The sequence below is a fragment of the Thalia democratica genome, chromosome 6, assembly GCF_965202585.1.
Source record: "Thalia democratica chromosome 6, ktThaDemo2.hap1.1, whole genome shotgun sequence".
NCBI lineage: Eukaryota > Metazoa > Chordata > Thaliacea > Salpida > Salpidae > Thalia > Thalia democratica.
Genome location: NC_139170.1, coordinates 22,550,787 through 22,564,270, shown reverse-complemented (window position 1 = coordinate 22,564,270; position 13,484 = coordinate 22,550,787).

Here is a 13,484-nt window from a genome sequence, read left to right as displayed (position 1 = left end):
TTAAACACAAAAGTTAACTATTTCTTAGTATTTTAACAACAGGGTTGCTACATCTTGAATCAAAAAAACTATTCTGAATGATCAAAAACTGTCTTGAGTAACATTAAATTGTCTTGAGTCATCCTGAGTTTTTCTTAATCCTTTAAAAAAAGTTGAACTTTAAGAAAAGCAAAAGATTAAATATATGCATTCATTATTAAAAATATTTTTTTAGCAAAATTAAAACTAACTAAATATTAAAACAAAGTAAAATTAACCCGCAAACACGAATAGTTTAAAAGATTTTTCTAATAGTTTATAAAATTTTTCTAATATAACCTTTTCCAAACTTTCAAAAATGCATAAATTAACAAGTTCAGGGTATTTTTTCAAACTCAGCTTACTGTACAATAAACTCTATCTATTATTATCACGTCATGACTACAATAAAAGTTTTCAAATTCTAATTTTTTTTAACATTGTAATAAATTTCAGATTACTTGGGAGTATATGGAGTTTTATATCTCATATACAAAATAGTCGTCTAAACTATTGTTTTTTATATAATCAAATAAATATGCATATATATTATATATAAACTATTAAGAAAATGCGTTTTTTAAAATTGCAGAACATATATAAGACAAAAAAAGGTTGTCTTTAATCTTCAGCTGGTTCAATTTAAAATAAAAAGTATTTTGGTAAACAGAGATGCAAAAGTTATACAAAAAAACCAGCTGAAGATTAAAGACAATTTTTTTTTGTCTTTATGAAACATATGTTCAGGAGTTTTTAAAAACACATTTTCCTAATAAATTATTTAAAAGTCCTTCTAGTGGGATTTGTATAAAGTGATTAAGTTTAAATAATCACCTTATTTTCTTTGTATTGTATATACATATTTTATATGTAGACTGGTCAAATATGCATGAAGGGATACTTTTGCACAAAGAGTCACTTTTGCACAAGAGTAAAATAAATATATAAATAAGAAAAGAAAAAAAAAATTAATTAAAAATAAATTAGTATAAAACAAAAATAAAAATATAACCAACCAGGGTAAGGATTAGGGGTAATAGTGGTAATAAAATAGAAAATAAAAAAATCAAACAGTAGCTATTAAAAAACCAAGGAAAAAAAAGTAAACAATAAATTAATAACAATCTAAAAAAAAATTACCAATCAAGGGTAAGGGTTAGAGGTAACAGTGACATTAAAAATAAAAAAAAACATTAAAAAAAATAAAATAAAAATAAAAATTCAACTCGTGCAAAAGTTTCTTTGTGCAAAATTTATGTCATGCAAAAATATCTCCATACAAAAATGTCCCTTTCTGCAAAAGTTTTACTTCGTGCATATTTGACACCTACTCATTTTGTATAGAGTTTGTGGTTAAAAGCTTTACTGAAGACCATAAAATATAGTAAAGTTTATAACAGGAAGATACTAAAGATTTCCTATTCCTATATGCTAAACATGAGACAATTAATAATGGCACACGATTGTTAAAACTATAAAACATGCAGGAGTAAAGAAGGGAATGTGTGACTACAAAAAGAAGGAATGTTGGGTCAATGGAAAATGTCTGACAAAAAATTTAGTTTATAAACTAATGTACCACTTTATTTGCTAATAACCATTCTTTTCCATGAAACAATTTTATTTGAGCAGTGCAATATTTAACTAGTTTCCTTTTAAAAACAAATTAAATACTCACAAAACCAATTAATCAAACAAAATACAAGTAATTTTAAGAAACAATCAATAAAAACTAATCAAATTAATCATAAAAACTAAAAAAGATAATTAGAACAAAAATGGACTATTTAAAAACATTAAAAGTGATTCTAGATCTTTTATCAGGACCTAGTTGATGTATAAGTTGTGGTTTAATTTTTTAATCATAATTGCGACTACTGCTAACAAAATACTTCGATTTTTACAAGATTTAATTACATCAAAACAATAAAAAATATTATCAAAATTTTGGCAAACTGTACATTGTGCAATATGTGAAAATACTCCACTAATTGTTGGCCTTGTGTGTTTTTAAGTTTTCAAAATATTTAAGTTCAACCTAAGTTAGTAATAAGGCAGGAGTTTATTTTATCTCTGTCAATAAAATTAAGCATATTTGTTCACAATTTACTAGTACAGTGCACTCATGCTTAACTGTTATAACTAATCCAGTTCCTAGCTAAACTAAACAGATTAAGTGGGGAATTAAATTTAATTAATTAAGCTAAAATCAATACTATAAGAACAATGTACTAATTATAAATAAAATTCTTCTTCAATTTTTATAACATTGCTTATAACTAATGAAGCCATGTAAAAAATGAATGATTACTTAGTGTACTATTGTTTTCAACCAGAAGCTAAAAAAAAATGTGTCACAAATTGTCCTATTCATGTTTTTTGTTAAAATACCATATAGCAAATTTAAACAAACCTCAATTCTTTCTATTTTCAGCAAGAATTCAAACATAAGTTAAATTATTTACTGTGTTATTTTTTTTAACTTTATTAAAACTTTGAATTGTTTATTTTTGTCTTCTTTGATTGGTTGGTTTGTGGAAAAACTTAAACAAATTTAATAATCAAAAACTAGTGAGCAATTCATTATATGCATCGTATAATATAGGTAGGTTATTAAAAAACTTCTTTTTTTATAAATTTTATAATATTTAATTATATTTAGTATTACTATAATAATAAAAAAAAATCTATTATACTATAAACTGTATTAATCAAAGTTTAGAACTTCAAATTAAATAATTTTCAACTAACTCATACACAACTATAATTGTTTGAAGCCTTAGGTTGCTAACATGTTTTTTTTTCAAAGATCCGAACAAATCAAATTTGTTTGAATATAATAGCAACAATATGGCAAAATACTTGCTTTATTGAAACTGAGGTACGCTTTTTTGCCTTAAACTATTCTAATTATGATTAAAGTATACTATAACTAATATTAGTAGTTATTTTGTTTACTTGTATTTATGATTTAAGTTTAGATGAAACATATATTAATCTTTTTCTTAACTTTGAAGTACTTGTTTTTCAGGATGCTGTGGAACTTTTACTAGTTTAAAAAGAGAAACATACTTCTAATTAAATGAAGCAAGTACTTTGTTAATCTTTTATGTTTCAATTGTATCAACATACTATGATACAGTATAAATAAATTCTATGATAGAAGTTTGTGTATATAACTAAGATTGGTATAAAACTAGGCAAAAATGTAAAATTCAGGGAAGTCCAGTTCTTTTACAATATTTTCAATATTAAACAAAGAAATCCACAGAAGTGGAAACCCTGGTAAATAAGTAAGTCAGTGCAATTGAGTTTTTATTAATTAGATTATAGTACTATACATATACATACAAATAAACACTACTAAAAGTCTGTAAAAATTAAACTTATACAGAAAAACACCAAAATTAAACTAATATAAAGAAACATTATTAATTTTTAACAAATTTAGTGTTTGTCAAACCATAGTTGTAATTTAAAAAACACTTAATATTAGTTTTAAAAAATTTATACACCATTTGCAACTTTTTATTAACGGATTACTCGTTTTGTTTTATATTTTATTTCACAAAGCTTTTCAAAACTACACTAGTTTCATTTTCAAGTGATAAATGCTAAATGAGTTTGAAAATATTTTGGTTAATAAACAGTTTAAAAAATAAGTTTAAATTATGACATATGAACTTAATTAAGTACAAACTTTAGAGATTTAGCAAGTAAAACAAAGGTAGTATATAGTTTGTCAGTCAATTAGAAACAAAGCTGCTCAACAAAACTGCAAGGCCAAGAATGTACTGCAGATATGTTGACGACATTTTCTGCATTTTCCAAAATAAAGAACAAATAGATCAGTTTGATGATAAACTCAACAATATGCATCAAGACATGAAATTTGTAATCCAGACTTGCCAAGAAGGTAAACTACCATATCTCGATACACAGGTGACAATAAAAAACAACAAGTTTATAACATCAATATTCAGAAAACCAACAAGCACGGGCGTGCTCATGAATTTTAACTCGTGTGTACCAAACGTGGAAGAGAAATTTAGTAAAAAACCTGAATCACAGAATCAAAAATCTCGTTACAGAAGATTTACAAAATAACAAGTGGCAAAAGGTAAAAGAGCTGTTGATGAAAAACTCATTTCTGGCCAAGTTTATCGATGAACAAATACAAAAGAAAGACACCTTTGAGACAGAATTAATTGAAAATAAAGATGATAAGAAACAATTCATTACAATACCATATGTTAAAAAGACGTCAGAGAAATTCGGCAAGAACATAAAAGCAGTATTTGAAAGCATTGGGGTAAAAGTACGCATTACTTATAGATCAGAAAAAGTAGGGAAATATTTCTCTCTTAAAGATTCAATAAGTAGCTTGTATCAAAGTTGTCTTGTCTATAAATTTACGTGTCCAGGTGATCTGAACAACCAGTACATTGGTGAGACAGAAAGACAACTTTTCGTCAGAATTAAAGAAAATGTGACTCCAACCAACAGTGCGGTGTTTAAACATATTGAAAATTGTGTATTTTGTACTAATTGTAAAAATATTTATAATTGTTTCAAAGTTATTAAAACGTGCACTTCGTATAATGAATTATTACCTTCAGAAGCTCTACTAATTAAAAAATTCCAGCCAAATTTGAATAATCAGCTTGGTCCTGATAAAGGATCAAGAGTAACTATTAATGTATTTAAATAATCCATTTTGACTTAATTGTTTATAAAAATCCATTTTTGTTAATTACTTGTCGTTTTAATTAGTTGTGTTTTTTACAAATGATACAATTTCACTCAATTTATTTTGTGTTAGTTTAACTAGGGAGTGTTTAGCATTTTGATCAGGGAATTTGGACATTCCGAAAGCGCTTAAGTTTTTAATAAAGTTTATAATGAAAAAATTTGTTTGTCTTGTAGTTAAATGGTACTTAAAAGTAGTATATGTTTATTAATAAATGTTTAATAATTTTGCTTTCCAATTTAATGCTACTTGTGTATTTAACATAGGGCGCTCTTCCTCAATCAATATTGATTCAAGGCTGTAGAGTTTGCTTTGTTTACATTGTTTCAAAACTTTAAAGTTTTGAACTATGTCAGAGTTTTGACAGTGTGTGCAATTAAAAAGATGTTCAAATATTGTGCTATTTTTATCTGTTCCGCAGTGGTCTGTAATTGGTTGGAAGATTTGCCGTTCTAATTTAAACTGTTTACTAACCAATTTTTTTTCAAAATCATTTAACATTTATCACTTAAATATGAAACTATTATAGTTTTGAAAAGCTTTGTGGAATAAAAATAAAACAAGTAATCTGTTAATAATAAGTTGCAAATGGTATATAAATATGTTTAAAAACATTCCTATAATAGAGCTTAAAAAAATTATACAGAAAAACACCAAAATTAAAAGACTTATTTTAAGTAAATAATTGCTGATTTTAATTTTACTTTGCTGGCAGAGTTATAATTGGATTGTTTGTGTACTTTTTACAAAGTTGCTACTCTTTGAGGCAAGAAGCCAGCTTAGTGAATAATTACTAGCCTGAATTTTTAATAAAATTGAAACAAAAGTTATGAACCAAAAACTAAAATTTACTTCTAATCAAGCTTAAATACCTAAAAGAAAACATATGGACTTAATAAAAGCATAATTTAAAAAAAAAGTTATAAAAACTAAACTGAGATTTAGAAAAAAATATAGCCTGATTCAGCCTGAGAAATTCAAAAAAGTTCAAATTACCCTGAGTTATCTTGAAAAGCCTGAGTGCATGGTAACGCTGCTTTTAGTTGCATGTTGGTAAGTAGTCACTGGCAAAGATTTGATCTTTTTGACTTTTTCACACTTTGTGGGTTTTAATATTAAGATTTTAATCTCATTTTTGTTTGCCAATTAACAAGTCACCAATGATTATTTTATTTCATTTATGATGATAACTTTTTTGTTAATCATTAAAGGTAAAGTAACACATTATGAAAATTGCTTGCTAAACTACTAACTTAACAATTCTTGTTTTACAAAGCAAGAAGTACTGATATTTCTTATTAAAAGATTTACTATATTTAGACAAACTTATTATACATTTTGTTGTTTTTGTGGTACTTACTCTTTCATTATACTATTTATACTGCATAAATCTCTTAATAGTTTATGAATGTGTACTTTGTACATTTACTTCAATAATTTTACATAACTGCATGTATAATTTCATATAAGTTTTCTTTAAATAAAAAAAAGTTAATGCTATTAATTCTGGTCAGTTCATAGGACTTGTTTAAGATCATAGGACTTGTTTAAGATCATAGGACCTATTGTTATCATAGCTATGCATATCCATCTTAAATTTTTAGACTGTCTAAGGATCGATTAGTAAATTAATATAATAATACAGCTAATATAAGTCTAGCAATACTGTTAGATTGTATAAAATTTCAGGGTGGCCTGTTTTTAAGAAAAAAAATAGCTAGCCTGAAAGACTCAAAACTTTTCTAAATTAGTTCAAGCTAGCCTGAGTTTCTAATAAAATATTAATTAGTTATATGAGCTGAAAAGCAAAAAAAGTACTATTAAATAAGCTTAGATAACTAAAAAACAAAAATAATAACAAAAGGACTAAAAATACGATTTTAACTATATAATAAAAAACTAGCCTGAAATTAAAGAAATTTATTCAAACTAGCCTGACTATCCTAAGTGTGCAGCAACTCCTATATGTAATGAATATTGAGAATATTTCAAAACATAAGCAATTCATTTTCTTAGGCAAACAATTCTAACTTGGAGATTTTTTGTTAGCTTAGGGGATTCACCAGTAAAAAAATAAAGTCAAACAAATCGAATACTTTACTTCGGGAAATCTTTAACAACACCAGCAAAAGCTTTAGTTTTAGTCTGTTTTTGACTGTGCTTTCATTTGCAAGCTGTATCATTGATGATAGCATCTACTGTATACTTAACAAAAATGACAAAACACTTTGTAAGAAAATTTAGTTGTTTATAAAATTAAAAATAGTATGGTTTTTAAAAAGCTTAACAATAGATAACAAATAAAAACAGTATAATTTTTAAATTAATAAGAATTTTCTGCTAATTTGGAATTTAAATCAGATTAGAAAATTCAGAGCACCATTATCTATTTTTATTAATTAAATGTGTAATTATTATTAAATATTTAATATGGATTATTAAAAAAAAATTAGAATAACGAGTTGTGTCTATGCTTAATGAAATATAATTAAACTAACACTTAATAATCACTTTCGTTTTCACTATGGAAATTTGGGTGTCTAAAATTTTTACAGATTAGATTAAAGTATTAACTGTTAATTTAATTTTTAACACTATAAAAATCTCAACTTTCTTTTGATATATAATCTTTTTTTTTTTTGACCTGTGTAACTTAAACTTTAGAGATAGTAAATTATACAAAAAGTTAGAAAACTTATAGTACTTATGATGTTTTAGCTTTTTGTCAGCTTATTAGTAGTTTGTTTTAATAATAGACTGCTTATCTTTAGTTAGATGATTTGAAATAAATATTGTTTATGTTATGATTATTAAACCATAATGCAGATTTTATAGTTCAAACTTTTACTTTTTTCTCGAAAAAAATTTGTTAGCATTTATTAAAAAGTATACCATGTTAAATTTTAACACTATTATGGATTGATACTGCATTTTTTATAAAAGCTTATTTAGCTTATTTATTTGTAAATACGGCTATCACACACTCAAAATACTCAGAATGATTCAGGATAATAATAAAAAAATTCTCAGAATGACTCAATAAATAGTAATAAAAAAAACCTCAGGATAAATCAAGTCAGTTTAATTTTCTATAAAAACTCAGAATAGTTTTTATTAAAATTGAAATTTTCAGTTCAGCTTTTTTTAAGTCCTGATAATATTTTTTGTTCTGTTTGAATACTTTTTGTTTGAACTATTTTAATATTTTGATAGTTTTTAACCAATATTATTCAAAACCTTGAGTTTAATTGATTTTGAAATTTTTACTTTTCGTTTATTTATTAAAAATTTTTTAATGTATTTATGAAAACTTAAAATTACTCAGGACAGTTTAAGGTCATTTAGAATAGTTTTTTAATTTAATGAGTGGCAACACTGTGCAAAACTCCAAGTTAATTGAAATTTTAAACAGCAATTATGTTTAACTTTAATAGAGGTACTATGTTGACAGATAGTAAACAAGAAGCGATATTTTTTTTGAAGAAGTTTAAACGTTTGCAGACTTTGTCACATTGTTTGAATGTTTAATTTTTTTGATTATAAATTATAACTACCAAATTTGAAATGACCATGGATTTTAAGAGGATTTCAAATTTCCTATTATCCTTTTTAACCTCACTTCATCATGACATATGTTTTTCAATATTATGATTAGAACAAAAAAAAATGTTTATGTTTAATAGAACGCTTCTTCGTTTTTAAAAAAAAAAGTCATAATGTATTGGAGTTTTTTTTGACGCAAAGTTCTTTTGGAAAAATTTTAGCTTTTTTTTAAGTTTTTGCTTAAAATTCAAAAAATAGTTAAAAATTTTTTTTTTAATTTAGAGTTATTTTTTATTTTTAGGTTATATGTTTTTTGTTTTTTTTTAAATTTCAACTTCAAATTAAAAATCTAGGCAAAAACATGATTAATTCTTTGGTAGCGCTTATGAATACACTATTTGTTTGTCAAATTATGACTTAAGTATCGAAAGTTTCATTTTTTAGTTTGTTTTATTTTACTCTTTAAGGTTTAATCATAATGTTTTTATTTGTTTAATAGTTTAATTTAATTTCTTAACTAACAAAATTGAATGATTATTTTAATTTGTAAAGCAAAGATCTTGATTTCTTCTACCCTAACTTTATTTTGCTTAACTTCTCAACTGAAGGAATGTATTGTAAACATTTTGTTTGGCTTGTAAGTCTACTGCTGAAGGATCTTGTTTTTTTTAACTATCTACTATTCATTGAACGATAAAAAAAGCGCTCAAAAATGTTGGTCTTAGGACTAAGTAGACAAAGAAACCTTACGGTTATCGAGTCGTACACTACAGTCGAACTGTCTCTTATTAACATTTTTATTTAGCATTTTAGATACTTTATTAGTTGCTTTGGTAAATGCTTTATTGTATCTTCATGATTTTCACAGACTTAGTTGTTTTTATTGATGAAAAATTTTATTAAGCTTATATCTATTTTTAGTACCACCCTTGGGTGACGCATGAGGGGGGAACGCTTGAGCTTTTGTACCAACTATAAAAATAAAAGAAAAGAAAAAGAAACTGTACAGAACGTTTTAGTTTGAGAGTTTAAGCTTTTTGAGACACTGCTTTACATGGGTTCCTGCTTCAGCTATACCACCCAAAACTATTAAAATAATTTTATAGTAAAGCTATGAACTCAGATTTATGAATATATAAAATTTATTTAGTAAGCTTAGAAAATAAGAATTTTGTATAATTATGAAATTGTACAAAAGTTACAGATAATATATAACTGACCGTCGTTAATTTCATGCTTATTTTTAATAATAGTTCTGTTTTTGTTTATTTTTAGTAAAAACACACACTTACACACCTTATCTTCTATTCTTTCCTTATAATAATTATCCTTTACGGAACTCCGTTGAATGACCATAGATATTAAGAAAACTTCAAATGTTTACAATTTAGCCTCAATTTCTCATGGCATATCTTTCTTATCATAAATTTTAAAACGAGTTTTTTTATGTTTAGTAGAACGTTTCTTTTACTTTTAAACAAAGTAAAATTCAAAATTTATAAGGGCTTATTTTTGACGCAAAGACCCTTTGAAAAAATGGTCATTTTAGCATTATTTTTGTCTTTGTCAAAACAATACCAAATTAAAATGTTAACGTTTGATGTATTAATTTAAAGATTTTATATTATATCCATGTTAATTTTTTTTTTTCAACTTATAATTAATGATCTGGGCAACAATATATTTTTTTTTTGTTTTGGCAGCATATATGACAACACTGTTTGTTTGCCAAACTATGACTCAAATATCAAGATTTTCTTTTTTATTTTTTTTATTCTTACTAATTAAGGATTGATCAGAAAGTTAACATATTAAATTTTTCTTAGTTTGTTGTAGTTTGTCAAATACGACCCCTAAAAGTTTACCTTTTTTATGTAAAATTCACTGTTTTTCATCTGCTGAATATTCCACCAATGTGTCGCTGATTAGTCAAAAATTTGTGGCGTTAAAGAGCATTAACTCTTTTTTTATTTTTTAAAATCATTACGAAAGCAGAAACAAAAAATTTGAATAATATTAAAAAAGAAAACATATTGTTAAAAAAATATTCTAAACAACTTGACTTAAAAATAAGCTTGCGAATTTTGAATAAAATAAGAATAAATAAAATTAATATTATTTAACAATAACTTAAAAATAATATACAATTGTTTTTTTATAATTTCATCAGTTCTTTATTTATTTGTTTTTAATTGTAAACCGCTAAGTATTAATGACTTTTTTGATAAATAATAACAAAAAACCAAATTTTTAAACAATTAGTTAAAAGGAACGTACTTTTAACTAGAATATTTAATATAAACCAAAAGTGAATAAACTTTTATGTTTAAACTCAGAAAAAAATACTAAGAAAACGTAGTAAAATAAAAATATAGAATAAGACGCTATAACTTGATCAGTTTCACCTTAAACAATGACATTAAGTATATTATGTACTTAAATTAACATAAAAACCTCGTTAAAACGTCATATAAAGATCAAGTTTTTGTATGTAAACATCAAAATTTTATTAAGAAATATTAGCTTCTAATAAATATTTTTCATTTGTAAGTTAAGCTGTTTTCATGGAAAAACTTGGAAATACAAAAATTTTAGTAAAAAGTAACACAAAACGTTTATAAAACATCTTGAGTCAAGGTTTTTTCACATAAAAAACAAAAAATAGTAAAAGATTTTAATCAAGCAGGTTTTTAATATAAAATTACAATAAATAAACTTTTTTTCACGAAAATAAACACAAAGGTACATTTGTAAAGGTTTTAAAGTTATTGTAAAACAAAACTCTAAGAATAATTAAGTATTGATATAATAAATGAGTAAATTTTATGTGATCCGTAAAAATTAGACATAACGAGAGTTTAACGTTTTTTAATTGTAGGTTAAAAAATTAAGCCTATATTCCGGCATAACAGTTTAATTCGAAGTATCTACTACTTTTACTTAGTTTAAGTAAGCCAATTATCTTGTGTAAACTGTAGGTTTACTTATCTTACACAATGTATCAGCACAAATTTCAATAACCTCTTCCAACGGTACGTTAGTAAAAAGAATTTTAACATCAAATGACGCATTAAACGTATTATTAGCTTCCATTTCTTTAATTTTGTCTACGAACGTAAAGGAATCCTTTAAACAGTATGCAGAAAAATGTTTAAAAACTGGTTCTAGACTGAATTTAAAAAACTTTTCCAGTTTATGCTGTGCTGAATTTACTATAGATAAAATTGGGCCTCAAAGGAATGTTTTCTTTATGAATTTTTGGTAACCCATACAAACGTGGGGTAACTGATCCAACCGGTTTAATTACATTAAATAAAGATTCAATAACTCCCACTTGAATAATAACTGTTTCAGAAACTTAATAATTTCACTTTCCATTTTACCAATATTATTTAGTTCTTTTGCTTCGCCTAAAAGTTTAAATTTTGTTGAATCACTAATAATATCCTTAATTTCCCAATAATTAGATTTATTCATTAATACTTAACCATTTCCCTTGTCGGGTTTAGAAATAATAAAATTATTGTCATTTTTCAACTCTCGAACTATTTTCCTTATTTCAGAGAAATCCAACAAACTACTTTTTTCAGGTTTTAATTTACTATAATTGTATGCCAAGGATGATAAATTAATATTTGTAGCAGTTTCCTTATCAATAGATCTAGGTTTCAACATACATAGTTGTTTGTAAAAACACTTAAATCCCAAAAAAAATCAGTTTCTTATCTACATGTTTGGGAGGGAGCGAAAAATTAGTTCCAAGACTTAATGCAAAGCACTCTTGTTCAGTCAACGTCGTTCAGAATAGTTAAAAACATTATATCTGGTATACTACCAAAATCCACCTGCGTTCAAAATCCACCCGCGTTTAAAATCAACCCAATTTTTTTTTCTTTATTAATTTTAATTAATCTAGCTAAAGAACCAAACTTTCGCAGTATCAAATTGTTCAATTTCTTACTATTTTCTTTCATCACTTTACTATTTTGTTTAATTACAACTTCTTCCACATAATTATTAAATTTATCAAAATCTTCTAAAGACAGAACTCCCTTTAATTTACTTTAGTAATATAAGCTTGCAGATTCAAGATATTTATAGTTTCGTTCGACTTTCAAAATTTCAGAATTCAAAAATATTTTTTCCACTTTACTTTATAACTTTAATTCTGAACTATTTATTCTAAACAAAATCCATTTAGGAATCACCATTTTAATCATACACTGTTTTAAGAATTATAAAAGTATTTTTTTTCTTAATTCCTAAATTTAAACTTTTAGGCGAAGCAAAAGAACTAAATAATAATGATAAAGTGGAAAGTTAAATTATTAAGTTTCTGAAACAGTTATTATTCAAGAATAAAATTAATGAATCTTTATTTAATGTAATTAAACCGCTTAGATCAGTTACCCCACGTTTGTATGGGTTACCAAAAATTCATAAAGAAAACATTCCTTTGAGGCCCAACTTTATCTATGTTAAATACAGCACAGCAGAAATTGGCAAAGTTTTCAAACTCGAGTCTTAACCAGTTTTGAAACTTTTTTCTGCATATTGTTTAAAGGATTTCTTTACGTTCGTAGACAAAACTAAAGAAATGGAAGCTAATAATACGTTTAATGCGTCATTTGATGTTAAGATTCTTTTAACTAACGTACCGTTGGAAGAGGTTATTGAAATTTGTGTTGATACATTGTTTAAGATAAGTATACATACAGTTAGCAAAATGAATCTTAAAAACTTTTGAAACTTGCAACTTCTGGCCTTAAGTTTAGTTTTATATCCTTAATTTATTCACAACAAGACGGAATAGCCATGGGATCCCCCTGGGACCAACATTAGCTAATATATTTATGGATTTTATAAAATTAAAAGTTGTTCCTACTTTCAAAAATTATTTATTGCATCTAAAGTATGTTGATGATTGTTTTGTTTTAGTTAGAAGCGAGAAAACTATAGATGAATTGTTTATTATTTTGAATAATGCTCATGATTCTATGAGTTACATAACAGAAAAAGAAAACAATGATGAACTTGCATTTTTGGACGTACAAGTTAAACGAAAACAAAATAGATTTTTAACTTCGGTGTACAGAAAGAAAACTTTTACAGGATGTTATTTAAATTTTCAATCAAACTGTAGTTTAAAAAGGAAATTAAATCTAGTTAGAAC